The 14,638-nt window shown below is 36.0% G+C and overlaps 1 non-coding gene across 1 annotated transcript; it reads left to right on the top strand.

Moving 5' to 3' along the window:
• Positions 1-11,902: 11,902 nt before the first annotated feature.
• LOC116544876 lies at positions 11,903-12,010 on the top strand. Its single transcript, XR_004266079.1, has one exon. It is a non-coding gene; the product is annotated as a U6 spliceosomal RNA (small nuclear RNA).
• The last annotated feature ends 2,628 nt before the right edge of the window (positions 12,011-14,638 follow it).

The following is a 14,638-nucleotide window of genomic DNA, read 5'->3' as shown; positions in this document are numbered from 1 at the left end:
GGAGAAAATATTTGCAAGCTACCGATTTTGCAAAGAATTAATAACCAGTCTCTACAAAAAGCTTAAATAACTCAATAGAAAAAAAAAAATCTAATAATCTGATTTAAAAATGGGCAAAAGGCCCTAATAGACATTTCTCAAAAGAAGACATACAAATGGCCAACAGGTATATGAAAATATGCTAGCATTATTAATCATCAGAGAAATGTAAATCAAAACTAAAAGATATTATCTTATTACTGTTAAAATGGTATACATATATTTGGGTTTTTTTATTGCCTTCATTTTGTTCCACATATTATGTAGTAGTACATAGCAGCAGAAAGTCTTCATACTTTTAAAAACACTTTTATATTTGGTAGCATTCATTCTGTCTCATTACTTTACATTTATAGTTTTTTGGGGGGTGAGCATATTTTCTATTTTTGTTTATTATGCGTTAAGTTCTGGGGTACATGTGCAGAACATGCAGGTTTGTTACATAGGTATACATATGCCATGGTGGTTTGCTGCACCCATTACCCTGTCATCTACATTAGGTATTTCTCCTAATGCTATCCCTCCTCTCCTAATGCTATCCCCTACCCCTTGACAGGCTGCAGTGTGTGATGCTCCCCTCCCTGTGTCCATGTGTTCAACTCCAACTTATGAGAATATGTGGTTTTTGGTTTTCTGTTCTCGTGGTAGTTTGCTGAGAATGATGGTTTTCAGCTTCATCCATGTCCCTGCAAAGGACATGAACTCATCCTTTTTTATGGCTACATAGAATTCCATGGTGTATATGTGCCATGTTTTCTTTATCCAGTCTATCATTGATGGGCATTTGGGTTGGTTCCAAGTCTTTGCTATTGTGAACAGTGCCACAATAAACATACGTGAGCATGTGTCTTTATGGTAGAATGATTTATAATCCTTTGGGTATATATTCAGGAATGGCATTGCTGGGTCAAATGGTATTTCTGGTTCTAGATTGATCCTTGAAAAATTGCCACACTGTCTTTCACAATCGTTGAACTAATTTACACTCCCACCAACAATGTAAAAGTGGTCCTGTTTCTCCACATCCTCTCCAGCTGTTTCCTGACTTTTTAATATTATTATTCTAACTGGTGTGAGGTGATATTTCATTGTGGTTTTGATTTGCATTTCTCTAATGACCAGTAATGATGAGCTTTTTAAAAATATGTTTGTATAAATGTTTGTATAAATGCAGTATAAATGTCTTCTTTTGAGAAATGTCTGTTCATATCCTTCACCTACTTTTTGACCTTTTTTTTCTTTTCTTTTCTTTTTTTTGTAAATTTGATTAAGTTCCTCGTAGATTCTGGATATTAGCCCTTTGTCAGATGGATCGATTGCAAAAATTTTCTCCCAATATATAGGTTGCCTGTTCACTCTAATGTTATTTTCTTTGGCTGTGCATAAACCCTTTAGTTTAATTAGATCCAATTCGTCAATTTTGGCTTTTGTTATCATTGCTTTTCGTGTTTAGTCATTAAGTCTTTGCCCATGCCTATGTCCTGAATGGTATTGCTTCTAGGGTTTTTATGGTTTTAGGTGTTATGTTTAACTCTTTAATCCATCCTGAGTTAATTTTTGTATAAGGTGTAAGGAAGAGGTCTCATTTTAGTTTTCTGCATATAAAAAGCCAGTTTCGCCAACACCATTTATTAAATAGGGAATCCTTTCCCCATTGCTTGTTTTTGTCAGGTTTGTCAAAGATCAGATGGTTGTAGAGGTGCGGTCTTATTTCTGAGGCCTCAGTTCTGTTCCATTGATCTATGTATCTGTTTTAGTACCCAATACCATGCTCTTTTGGTTACTGTAGCCTTGTAGCATAATTTTAAGTCAGGTAGCATGATGCCTCCAGCTTTATTCATTTTGCTTAGGATTGTCCTGGCTATGCACCCCTTTTTTGGGTTTCATAGGAAATTTAAAGTAGTTTTTTTTTAAACAGTTTTTTTTTTTTTGAGACAGAGTCTTGCTCTGTTGCCAGGCTGGAGTGCAGTGGCATGATCTTGGCTCACTGCAACCTCTGCCTTCTGGGTTCAAGCAATTCTCCTGCCTCAGCCTACTGATTAGCTAGGACTGCAAACATGTGCCACCATACCCAGGTAATTTTTGTATTTTTAGTAGAGACGGGGTTTTGCAGTGTTGGCCAGAATCTATTGACCTCATGATCTGCCCATGTCAGCCTTCCAAAGTACTGGATTTACAGGCATGAACCACTGCGCCCAGCCTAAAGTAGTTTTCTTCTAATTCTGTGAAGAAACTCAATAGTAGCTTGATGGTAATAGCATTGAGTTGATAAATTACTTTGAGCAGTATGGCAATTTTCACAATATTGATTCTTCCTATCCATGAGCATGGAATGTTTTTATTTGTGTCCCCTCTTATTTTCTTGAGCAGTGGTTTGTAGTTCTCCTTGAAGAGGTCCTTTACATCCCTTGTAAATTGTATTCCTAGGTGTTTTATTCTCTTTGTAGCAATTGTGAATGAGAGTTCATACATGATTTGGCTCTCTGTATGTCTATTATTGGTGTATAGGAATGCTTGTGATTTTTGTACATTGATTTTGTATCCTGAGATTTTGCTGAAGTTGTTTTTCAGCTTAAGGAGATTTTGGGCTGAGACAATGGGGTTTTCTAAATATGCAATTATGTCTTCTGCAAACAAAGACAATTTGACTTCCTCTTTTCCTAATCGAATATCCTTTATTTATCTCTCTTGCCTGATTGTTCTAGCCAGAACTTCCAATACTATGTTGAATAGCAGTGGTGAGATGAGGCATTCTTGTGCCAGTTTTCATAGGGAATACTTCCAGTTTTGCCCATTCAGTATGATATTGGCTGTGGGTTTGTCATAAATAGCTCTTATCATTTTGAGATATATTCCATCAATATCTAGTTTATTGAGAGTTTTTAGCATGAAGAGCTGTTGAATTTTATTGAAGGCCTTTTCTACATCTATTTAGATAATCATGTGGTTTTTGATAATCATTGGTTCTGTTTATTGGATGGATTACATTTATTGATTTATGTATGTTGAGTCAACCTTGCATCCCAGGGATAAAGCCAGTTTAATTGTGGTGGATGAGCTTTTTGATGTGCTGCTGGATTCGGTTTGCCAGCATTTTATGGAGGATTTTTGCATCAATGTTCATCAGAGATATTGGTCTGAAATTTTATTTTTTTGTTGTGTCTCTGCCAGGTTTGGGTATCAAGATGATGTTGGCATCATAAAATTAGTTAGGGAGGAGTCCCTCATTTTCTATTGTTTGGGGTAGTTTCAGAAGGAATGGTAATAGCTCCTCTTTGTACCTCTGGTAGAATTCAGTTGTGAATCCATCTAGTCCTGGACTTTTTTTGGTTGGTAGGCTATTAATTACTGCCTCAATTTCAGAACTTGTTATTGTTCTATTCAGGGATTCCACTTTTTCCTGGTTTAGACTTGGGAGGATGTATGTGTCCAGGAATTTATCCATTTCTTCTAAATTTTCTAGTTTATTTGTGTAGAGCTGTTTAGAGTATTCTCTACTGGTAGTTTTGTATTTTTGTGTAATCACTGGTGATATCCATCCCTTATCATTTCTTATTGCATCTTATTGATTCTTCTGTCTTTTCTTCTTTATTAGTCTGGCTAGTGGTCTATCTATTTTGTTGACCTTTTCCTAAAACCAGCTCTCAGATTCATTGATTTTTTGAAGGGTTTTTTGTGTCTCTATCTCCTTCAGTTCTGCTCTGATCTTAGTTTTTTCTTGTCTTCTGCTAGATTTTTAATTTGTTTGCTCTTGCTTCTCTAGCTCTTTTAATTGTGATGTTAGGGTATTGATTTTATCTTTCCCATATTCTCCTGTGGGCATTTAGTGCTATAAATTTCTGTCTGAATACTGCTTTGGCTGTGTCCCAGAGATTCTGGTATGCTGTGTTTTTGTTCTCATTGGTTTCAAAGAACTTACTTATTTCTGCCTTGATTTCATTATTTACCCAGTAGTCATTTAGGAGAAGGTTGTTCAGTTTCCATGTAGTTGTGCAGTTTTTTTTTTTTTTTTTTTTTTTTTGAGACGGAGTTTTGCTCTTGTTACCCAGGCTGGAGTTTCTTAATACTGAGTTCCACTTTGATTGTACTGTGGTCTGAGAGACTGTTATGATATCTATTCTTTTGCATTTACTGAGGAGTGTTTTACTTCCAATTATGTGGTCAGTTTTAGATTAAGTGTGATGTGGTGTGAGAAGAACGTATGTTCTGTTGATTTGGGGTGGATAATCCTGTAGATGCCTATTAGGTAGACTTGGTCCAGAGCTAAGTTCAAGTCCTGAATATCCTTGTTAATTTTCTGTCTCATTGATCTGTCTAATATTGACAGTGGGGTGTTAAATTCTCACAGTATTATTGTAAGGGAGTCTAAGTTTCTTTGTAGTTCTCTAAGAATTTGCTTTATGAATCTAGGTATTCCTGTATTGGGTGGATAGTTAGCTCTTCTTGTCACATTACCCCCTTTACCATTACGTAATGCCCTTCTTTGTCTCTTTTGGTCTTTGTTGGTTTAGAGTCTGTTTTATCAGAGACTAGGATTGCAACTCCTGCTTTTTTGTGCTTTCCATTTGCTTGGTAAGTATTCCTCCAACCCTTTTTGAGCCTATACATGTCTTTGCACATGAGCTGGGTCTCCTGAATACAGCACACCAATGGGTTTTGACTCTTTATCCAGTGTGTCAGTGTGTGTCTTTTAATTGGGGCATTTAGCCCAGTTACATTTAAGGTTAATATTTTTATGTGTGAATTTGATCCTGTCATTATGTTGGTAGCTGGTTATTTTGTCCACTATTTGATGCAGTTTCTTCATAGCATTGATAGTCTTTACAATTTGGTATGTTTTTGGAGTGGCTGATGACAGTTTTTCCTTTGCAAGTTTAGTGCTTCCTTTAGGAGCTCTTGTAAGGCAGGCCTGGTTGTGGCACATGACAAAATGTCTCAGCATTTGCCTGTGTGTAAAAGATTTTATTTCTCCTTCACTTATGAAACTTAGTTTGATGTTGGTGACCTCTGGATTAGGTTTCCAAGTGGACGTCCTTTTTGTTGATGTTGATGTTATTCCTTTCTGTTTGTTAGTTTTCCTTCTAACAGTCAGGCCCCTCTGTGGCAGATCTGCTGGAGTTTGCTGGAGGCCCACTCCAGAATTTTTTTGCCTGGTATCACCAGCAGAGGCTACAGAACAGCAAACATTGCTGCCTGTTCCTTCCTCTGGAAGCTTTGTCCCAGAGGGGCACCCACCGGATGCCAGTTAGAGCTCTCCTGTGTGAGGTGTCTGTTGGCCCCTCTGGGAGGTGTCTCCCAGTCAGGACACACGGGGGTCAGGGACTCACTTGAGGAGGTAGTCTGACCCTTAGCAGAGCTCGAACGCCATGCTGGGAGATTCACTGCACAAAGCTGGCAGGCAGGAACATTTACGTCTGGTGTATGTAAATTAATATAGCCACTATGGAGAACAGTATTGAGTTTCCTCAAAAGATAAAAATAAAATAAAAAAACTATCATATACCACAGCAATCTCATTGTTAGGCATATATCCTAAAGAAGGAAAATTATTATATCAAAGAAATACCTGCACTGCTGTGTTTACTGCAGCATTGTTCACAATAGCAAGATTTGAAATCAACGTTAAGTGTCCATCAACAGATGAATTAATAAAGAAAACATGGTACATATGAACAATATAATTCAGCCATAAGAAAGAATGAAATCCTAACATTTGCGAAAATATGAACGCAACTGGAGGACATTATGTTAGTGAAATAAGCCAGGCACAGAGAAACAAATTTTGCATGTTCTCACTCATATGTGGGAGCTAAAAATTAAAACAATCGAACTCTTGGAGATAGAGTTGGCTATCTCCAAATGATGGCTACCAGAGGCTTGGAAGGGTAACAGGGGATTTGGGGGATTTTCAGATGTTAATAGGTGCAAAATATAGTAGAAAGAATAAATAAAACCTAGTATTCGATAGCACAACAGGGTGACTATAGTCATCAAAAATTTATTGTATATCTAAAATAACTAAAAGTGGAATTGGAAAGTTTATAACATTAAAAAATGATAAATTTTGGAAGTAATAGATACCTGATTTACCCTGATGTGATTATTGCATGCCTTTATCAAAACATGCACCCCATAAATATATACACCTAATGAGTACCCATATGAATTAAAAATTAAATAAAATCAATTGAAAAAAATTGGAAAATTTTGAATAAGAACTTGAGTTTCCAACCTTTTATGAAATCAAATCTAGCAATCTGGATGCCATTCTTCTCACCTAATAACAATAGGTTTCAGATTTGCTGCCTTCTCTTAAAGAGGCAGATGCTCCAATGTGTCCCCAATCTGCTCCCTTCACCTTCTTTACTTCTCACTTTCTTGCAGAGTGTGTTTTAATGTTCCTTTAGTAATGTTGCTGTAGTCACATGAGGGACACCCCTTGGTGAACCTTCTCCTCACGAATCACCATTCCTACCTTAACCCCACCTGTCCCCACCAATACCCCATATTACACAAGGACAATCAGGCCAAAGCAGGCCGAAATGCCTCTCGCCCAAGGTTGTGAAATAGAAGCCATTGTTTTTGTCAGTACTATCAGGCAGGAATTAATCAGAGAAGTGAATGTTCCAGGAGTGACTGAAAATAAGGGGCTTCTCATAGAGATTTTACCATGTAATATTGTGGGAGCTGGTGAATTGTATTTGCATTTAGTTCTGGGGACAGCAGGGCTTATTGTGCAAAAAAGAAGAGGTGGCTGTTAAGTAGGAAGAGCAGGACAAGCTGGAACCTCTGAGATCTGGGACCCTCCATGCTTCCTGTTTGGTTAATGAGAGTAATCTGCTGGAGAAGCCAATCCTCTTATGGAGATAAATAGGATGCTGACCCAGGGTTCACAGAAGGTGAAGGATGAACCTCATTAGAGTTGGAACAATAGTGCTTGACTACTGCCCCACACCAACCAGGCAAGCCATCACACCTGTGATAAGGTGCATGCCCTACAACAAATCCTGACTCTGCACAACCCTTCAAGCATAAACATGACCATTGTTTTATTCCTGCCACAATAGCTAAGAGTCAAGAAATCTTAACTGCCATAATCCCTTGCCTTAATAGCTTCATTTTCTCACCTTTGAGTCACCAGAAGGATCAGAAGCATGCCAGGATTTTTGTTTGTTTTTCAATGAGACTTGGAAGAATCCATGAAACTTGGGTCATGAGATATCCATAGAAAATTGCCTCCTAATTTTCTGCTACCCTTACATAAAGGCTGAAAGACTCATTTTTGCAAGTCCAGCGTCTATCTTGCCTACCACAAACCTATCTCTCTTCTTCCTGGTTCAATCCCGCCTCAGTCAACTTGTTCCAGTGCTCTGTGCCACTGACTCATCTGCATTCCAGGCCCATTCCCTCAGGGTAAGGATGCTTCCATCCAAGCCACAGCCAGTGACGTTACCATTGCCACAGCTGTTCTGTTCTTAGGACCCAGCCCTGGTTTCAAAAGGCTCTGGCAGGAATAAACTGCAGAATCTTGTTTTACACATAGCACAGGCTTTATGGAATCCTGCCCATCCACTGATGACCATATGCATTAGTTCTGACATTGCTGCTCAGTACAAGAGCTTACAGGGAAAGCAGAAAACAGAAGCACCTTCCCTCAGGGTTACCCTTACCCGTAATGGCTTATACCACCTGAGAACTCTCATTTTTACAGCTGCCTGTATTATGCTCACATGCACAGGTAATCTGCCCATAGTGGATTCACGAAGTACAGGTTAGATGGCATTTCCAGCCTTATCCTTACACTGTGCACAACCCTGGTCTAGGGCAACAACTGAAATCCACCTTTACTCTTAAGGAAAATTTCACAAATTAAGGGCCCTGAATGTCTTCTGCTGCTGATCAGCCTCACTTGGGACAATCTTTATAAATCAGAGCCATTTCAATCACCTTTAACCCCAGAGAGAAGGACATTTTACTCTTTCTTTCCTAGAATCGTATTGGTCCCTTATACAAACTTGATCACCCTTACCAGTTTACCACACTAAGAGCTATGGAATGGGGAGGAGTTAAGCCTTAAAAATTGCCCTGTTATATTCAGTCTTAGCTAAAGTTCTCCCTAAAGTTATATGAGGAAACAGGATTGAGGGATAGGTAGAGAGAAACAGGAAAGGAGAAAAACTAAGACAAGGATGCATGATCGAGCTGACCACTACAATGTGACAGATGGTCATCACATGAGCTTTTCTAAGAAGTCTTATAAAATACATCTTAGACCTATCTGCCTGGGAGATAGAAAAAAGATTAATTTATCTATTGGCCTCCTAATTAATTCACACTTCTGGATTGCATGTATTTTGAGTTTTGAGTGGAAAAGCTCATGTGGAACTGGTTACTGCAGCAGTGGTTGGGAAAGTTACAGGGCTGAGCTGAAAGTGGGGCACAAGAGGAGTCAGAGGCATCTCATCCATTGCAATGCTTAGCTTCACTTATGCCTTCCAGTAAGGTCATGTCCACTGACCTGATTATAGAAGACTACTGTCTTCCTGAAATTTAAGAAAATGTGTTTATTTTATAGAAAATAGGGTGTGGACACCAAATTTTTGGAGAAAACATCAAGCTTTCCTTTAATGATCTTCCCATTGATTTAGACATTCATAAACTCACTGGATTAGATATAAATAAAACATGAAAATATCTAATTCCTTACATAATCGAATAATACATATTTTCCCAAGGAAAAGCTTTTCAATTACAGAGGCTTCCCAGAAGCCCATATTTGCAGTGATGCTACCATATGCATGGTTGTGTCCTAGCAGTATAGCTAAAAAATAGTTGATATTTGCTAAATTAAGTCAAATTGAACTGGCATGAACTGAAGGAGTGGGAGGAAGAGGATATAATCATTGTTCTAGGGACGTTATATGAAATATGAAGTGGCTAATAATAGTCCCATTTTACAGATGAGGAAATTAAGGTTTAGAGACAATAGCTGGGTTGTTAAACATCACATAAATAGTAGTTAATATGGAAGTTCATGAATTCTAAAAGCCAACCCTCTTTCCACAATATCAAATGCTACCTTGAATTGATACAAATGTAAATTGAGTCAAAGTTAACTGAAATGAATAGTATTGAACTGGAAAATACATCACAATGCAGAGATGTGGGGCTCAAGACTCTGTAGTGCTCACATTAATTATGGTATATCATTACATCCAACACCAATCACCATATGCCTATTTCCTAAGGGTGATTCTTTAAAATATTGAACTCTTAATATGTCTTTAATCTACTTTTATTAATAAAAGTTTTAGTTAATCAAAAAAGTTTTGAACCAAACTCTTGGGTGATTTATATTGCTCTAATACCTACCTCTTTCTTTGTGAGAATGGCCCCTTTGGTCTCAGAGTGCGGGAAACAGTCCTGATTAGCATTGGTTCATAATACTTCTGGTCTCATTTGACCTGTCCGCCTCGTGCAAAGTTGTCTGGAATAATAATCACAGTAGGAATGTTCAATAGTGCATCAGCTACCAAGATAAGTTTTTCAGGAAGCAAGTTCTGTACCTCGATTTTTAAAGTCATCTTACACTTAGAGCCAACACACTTAAGAAAAAGCAACAACTGGCAATCTTATCATTGTGAAATGCTACTTACAGGTGGCTTTAAAAATAGATCAAGTTTAACTGCCTCATTTTTAAGAAAAGGAAACAATGCTAAGATATCAAACTGATCTTGCAGTTTACATAGAGTATTCACACGTCTACTATCTCATCTATTATGTAATTTGAGGCATCAGCCCTAAGAGGTTAAGCAAGTCATGGTTAATTAGTGACAGAATGAATATGAAGAGTAAGAAACCTTGCGGTTTATTAAATGTGTGCTTTTTGTTGATTTATTTGCTGAACAAATACATATTGAGCAATGCGCAATAGACATTGTACTTAGAATTTTGTGTTGGAGTGGCAAAAACAGAGTGTGAAATATTCAATAAATTCTGAATTGCCCTCAACCTGCAATGCAGTCTAATAACAACAGCAACAAAAAAGTTGCCAATACAAAATAGAAAATGCCTGTGAGTAGTTCTAATCATTTTAGAGGAAAATTCATGTAGGAGTGATTACATTTAGCTCCATGAAGACAAAGGTCCTCACTGATTTCTAAGTGGGAAGATATTTGCGTAGATTTTTAGATGAGCAGGACTATGTGAATATGTAGTCCTGGAGCATACAAAGCAGAGAGAATGGTTCTAGCCAGGGACAGGCAGCAGAGAACATAACATGTGGAAAACCATGAGGACTCTGCTTCCTTATTTCTTGGTCACAGTATCTTTCTAGATTTTACTGTCTGTAAAAACAGGATATATCTTAGAATCAATTAAAAAAAAAAAACTTACCATCTGTAAGGATGTGGAGTAAGATGTGTAGTAAACAAATAATAGACTTTTCAACTGATAGTGCTTCATAGCCAAGGAGTATTGATAATTCATTTTGGCAAAATCATTGAAGGGTGAATGGAGAAAAGTAGCAGAAACTTCTATTTCAAATTTATCTTGTGGAGAAATCATGAAAGGCCTTGAAAATCTGATTAAAGTTATGAAGACTTTACTGTATGAGCATCAGAAGCTTTGAAAAGAGGAAGAATACTGAGAGGTGATTAAAATAGTTAAGCACAGAAATAATCTGAGTCTGGAGAGGTCAAGGCTGCAGTGAGCCAGGATCCTGCCACTGCTTTCCAGCATGGGAGACAGATCAAGATCCGGTCTATAAAATATAACTTTAAAAATGAATGCTTAAAACAGTAAAATTGCTTTGGACCTAAAATTTCACTGACTAGCATTTTTTCAAATTTTTTCATCAAACTGGTAGGTTTGTTTTTAAATATCTTGCTGTTCTTTGGCTTATAGAAGCATGACCCCAACTCTGCCTTTATCCTCACATGGCATAGTCCTTATATGCATATTTTTCTCCAAATTTCTCCCTTTTTATAAGAACACAGTCACATTGGTTTGGGGCTCATCTTAATAACCTCTCAACTAATTACATCAGCAATGGCCTTACTTTAAAATAAGATCACATTCTAAGTTACTGGGAATTAGGATTTTGTCACATAAATTTTGAGGGGATATATTTCAACTCATAACTGTAAGGATAGATGCATTGAGACTTCATTTTTCTGTGACAATAAGTAATAAGGTATACCTGTTATAGTCACTTGAACAGCAGAAAAAGTAGGAAAAAAGGCCATTGCCCAGAGTAAGGTGAGATAAGCTACCCTTCAATCAGACTTCACTAAGAGCAAGCCCCAGAAGACATTTGTCACAATCCAGACACCATTTAGGAAAGGAAATGGTGAGTACCACCTGGAGAAGTTAAATTGAGTGTACATTTCCTAAATGAGGAGACTTTAAACTGGAAAATATTGAGTGAACTGTAACTGGAAAGTTTACATTACTTTCCAATCATCAGTAGAAATAGGGATCATAAAGGAATTTAGTTACATAGCAATATTAGGAAAACTTTTACAAATTTGTGTAAATATGAATTGTCTACTCTGTTATATAGGTAAATCTTTTTCCTTTTTAGATACAGAATCTCCCAAATTTATTTGTCAGTGAAAAAGTTTACCTTAATACATGATATCATCTCTTAGTATTACATCAACATCGTCTGGAAAATAGGGTCCTCAGATATTATTAGGTTACTTCTACATAATAATCTTTCAAGAAGTTGTTTGTTATTTGTTTAAAAAAACACATTGCAATTCTTGCATGCTTGGGGCATTATGCTAGGTGCATAGACTAGAAAGATAACTAAATCATGAAATCTGATCTCAAGGAAGTCACAGATTTTCAAAGAAAACATGTACTTGCATTGGCAGCACATATACTAATATTGGAACAGTACAGAGATGACTAGCATGAATACCATACAAGGATTGCATAAAATTTTATAAAGAAGTTTACATTTTCTCATCATTACTTTATGCTTTCCCTCTAAGACAGTGATCAAAGCAAAGATATTCTCTCACTATTTCTACTCTACATTACATGAGAAGTTTAAGAAACTGCAATAATGCAAGAGAAGGGAATTAGAAAGTATGATGAAACCCCATCTCTACTAAAAATACAAAAATTAGCTAGGCATGGTGGTATGTACCTGTGGTACCAGCTACTCAGGAGGCTGAGGCAGGAGAATTACTTGAACCTGGGAGGGGAGGTTGCAGTGAGTGCAGTGAGCCAAGATAATCACACTACTGAACTCCAGTCTAGGTGACAGGGTGAGACATGATCTCAAAAAAAAAAAAAAAAAAAAAAAAAAAGAATATAAACGGTCAGTATTTGCAGATGACATGATTGTCTAGTAAATCTTAAAGAATATACAAATATCCACTAGACTGCATAGCAAATTTAGCAAGATCTCAATATACAACATTAAAATAAAAATTTTAAAGTTCCATTTTCAATAGTTCCAAACACTTAAAAATTTAAGACAAATTAATCCAAACAAAATCTCTACACAGAATCCACTAAGTATTAACGAGAGCAACTTTTGAAGCCCCAGGTAAATGGGATGATAGACCATGTTCACAGATTGGAAGACTCAATATGATCAAGATGTCAACTCTTCCCAAGTTGATATACAAATTCAAGATAAGCCCAATCATAATTACAATATGCTTTTTATTTTAAAAATGGATAAGCAGATTCTAAAATTTCTCTTAAAGTACAAGTGACCTAGAATAGTCAAAGCAATCTTAAAAGAAAATAATACACATAGGAAGAGAACTAACAGTACCTGACTTACTTCATGACTTACTATGAAGCTACAATATAAAGACAGTATAATATTTATAAAATGGTAGTAAAATAAAACATCGAGTCCAGAAATACAGCCACAGTTGTACAATTAACTTTTGATAATGGCACTGAGGATTTCTATGTGGATACCCACATAGAATAAAATGACTTCACCTGTCCTTCATGTAATATGCAAAAAATTAATTTGAGATGAATCATAGACCCATTTTAAAAGCTAAACTTAAAACCTTTTAGAAGAAAATCCAAGATATCTTTATAACCTCAGGTTATATCTGGCAAAAGACCAAGAAACTTGCATTCTATAATTGAGTAATAAAAAGAAAATTCAATGAAAACAAACTTGAACAGAGAATTAACAAAGAAATAAGTATATATGGCCAATAAGTAGATGAAAAAGGATCCAGCATCATTAGTTAGCTGGAAAATGCCATTAAATCCTAAAGAGATACTTCTCCACATTTAGCAGAATAGTTAAACTATAAAAAGACCAACACTAAATATTGTCAGTGATATGGAGCCACCATAATTCTTATACTTTGATGATAGAGTGAAAATGATACAATCAATTTGAAACCTGTCAGTTTTTAAAAACTAAACATAAATCCTGCCTATGATATATTGATTCTACTTCTATGAATTTACCTAAGAAAAATAAGCATACATTTTTACACAATTCTTTAGAGAAAATGTTCATAGCAGTTTTATTAATTGTTCAAAATTGGGAATAACACAAATATCTGTCAACTAAACAATAGGTAAATAATTTTGATATAGACATGCAATGGAATAATACAGCATAATAAAAATGAAAAACTATTCATCCATATGATAATATGGATGAATCTTTTAGACAATGAAAGATCAAGCAAATGAAGCCAGATGCAAAATAGTTCACACTACATGATTTCATATATATAAAAAATCAGAAGAGAAAACTCTAATGTATTAAATGAGGGAATTTACCAGGAAGAGGAGAAAGGAAGCCATCTACAATGATGACATTTTCTATATCTTAATACCAGGGTGAGTTTTATGAAGGCAGGCACTTATTACAACTCAATGAATTGTAAAGATTTGTATTTTTTACTATTTGCAAGTTTAGCTCTAAAAAAGACAAATAGTAAATTCCACTTAATAGAATTGATTTTCACTATGGTACGAACAATTCTGAAATCATGCTCTGTACATTCTATGAGTGAGGAAATAAGTAAATATGTTGATGATAAAATGGATGTCAGATTTTTCACTGTTGGAGAAAGGGATTATAAACATGAAATGGAAGATAGCTGGAATAAACATAGGTGACTGGAATTGTAATTATCAGGTAAATTCATTGTTTTTGATATATAAACAGGTAGATACTGAAAAAAATATATGTACTTGTGTGAGTGTGTGTGCATGTGTGTGTGCATTTTCGGTTATTTTTCCCAGTTCTGAACATTGGGATAAGCTAGAAGCAATGAAATGCTAATAGCAATGAGCACAGTTAGTACTCAGATATTGGTTCCTAAATACCATTCTCCACTAAAAGGCATCAGGGCTCCTTAGTGGAAAGGTTAATTTCAGAACTACAACTAAAAATATACACAAGTTACTCAAAAAAGCAATTAAATACTCAAAGAATGTTAGAGACATGTCAAAAACACATAAAAGCAACCTTCAACAGATAACCAATGTGCAAAATCTGGTATATTTTAACATCAACATAAATAATGTTACCACTGAACTATAATTCATTGAATAAAATGAAAATCCATAAGCTTAACTTCACATTCAAAGT

This window comes from Sapajus apella, unplaced genomic scaffold (genome assembly GCF_009761245.1).
Source record: "Sapajus apella isolate SASKATOON/1434 unplaced genomic scaffold, GSC_monkey_1.0 scaffold4, whole genome shotgun sequence".
In the NCBI taxonomy this organism is placed as follows: domain Eukaryota; kingdom Metazoa; phylum Chordata; class Mammalia; order Primates; family Cebidae; genus Sapajus; species Sapajus apella.
The sequence above is the reverse complement of the archived record's forward strand: the minus strand, read 5'-3'. Positions and strand labels throughout refer to the sequence as shown.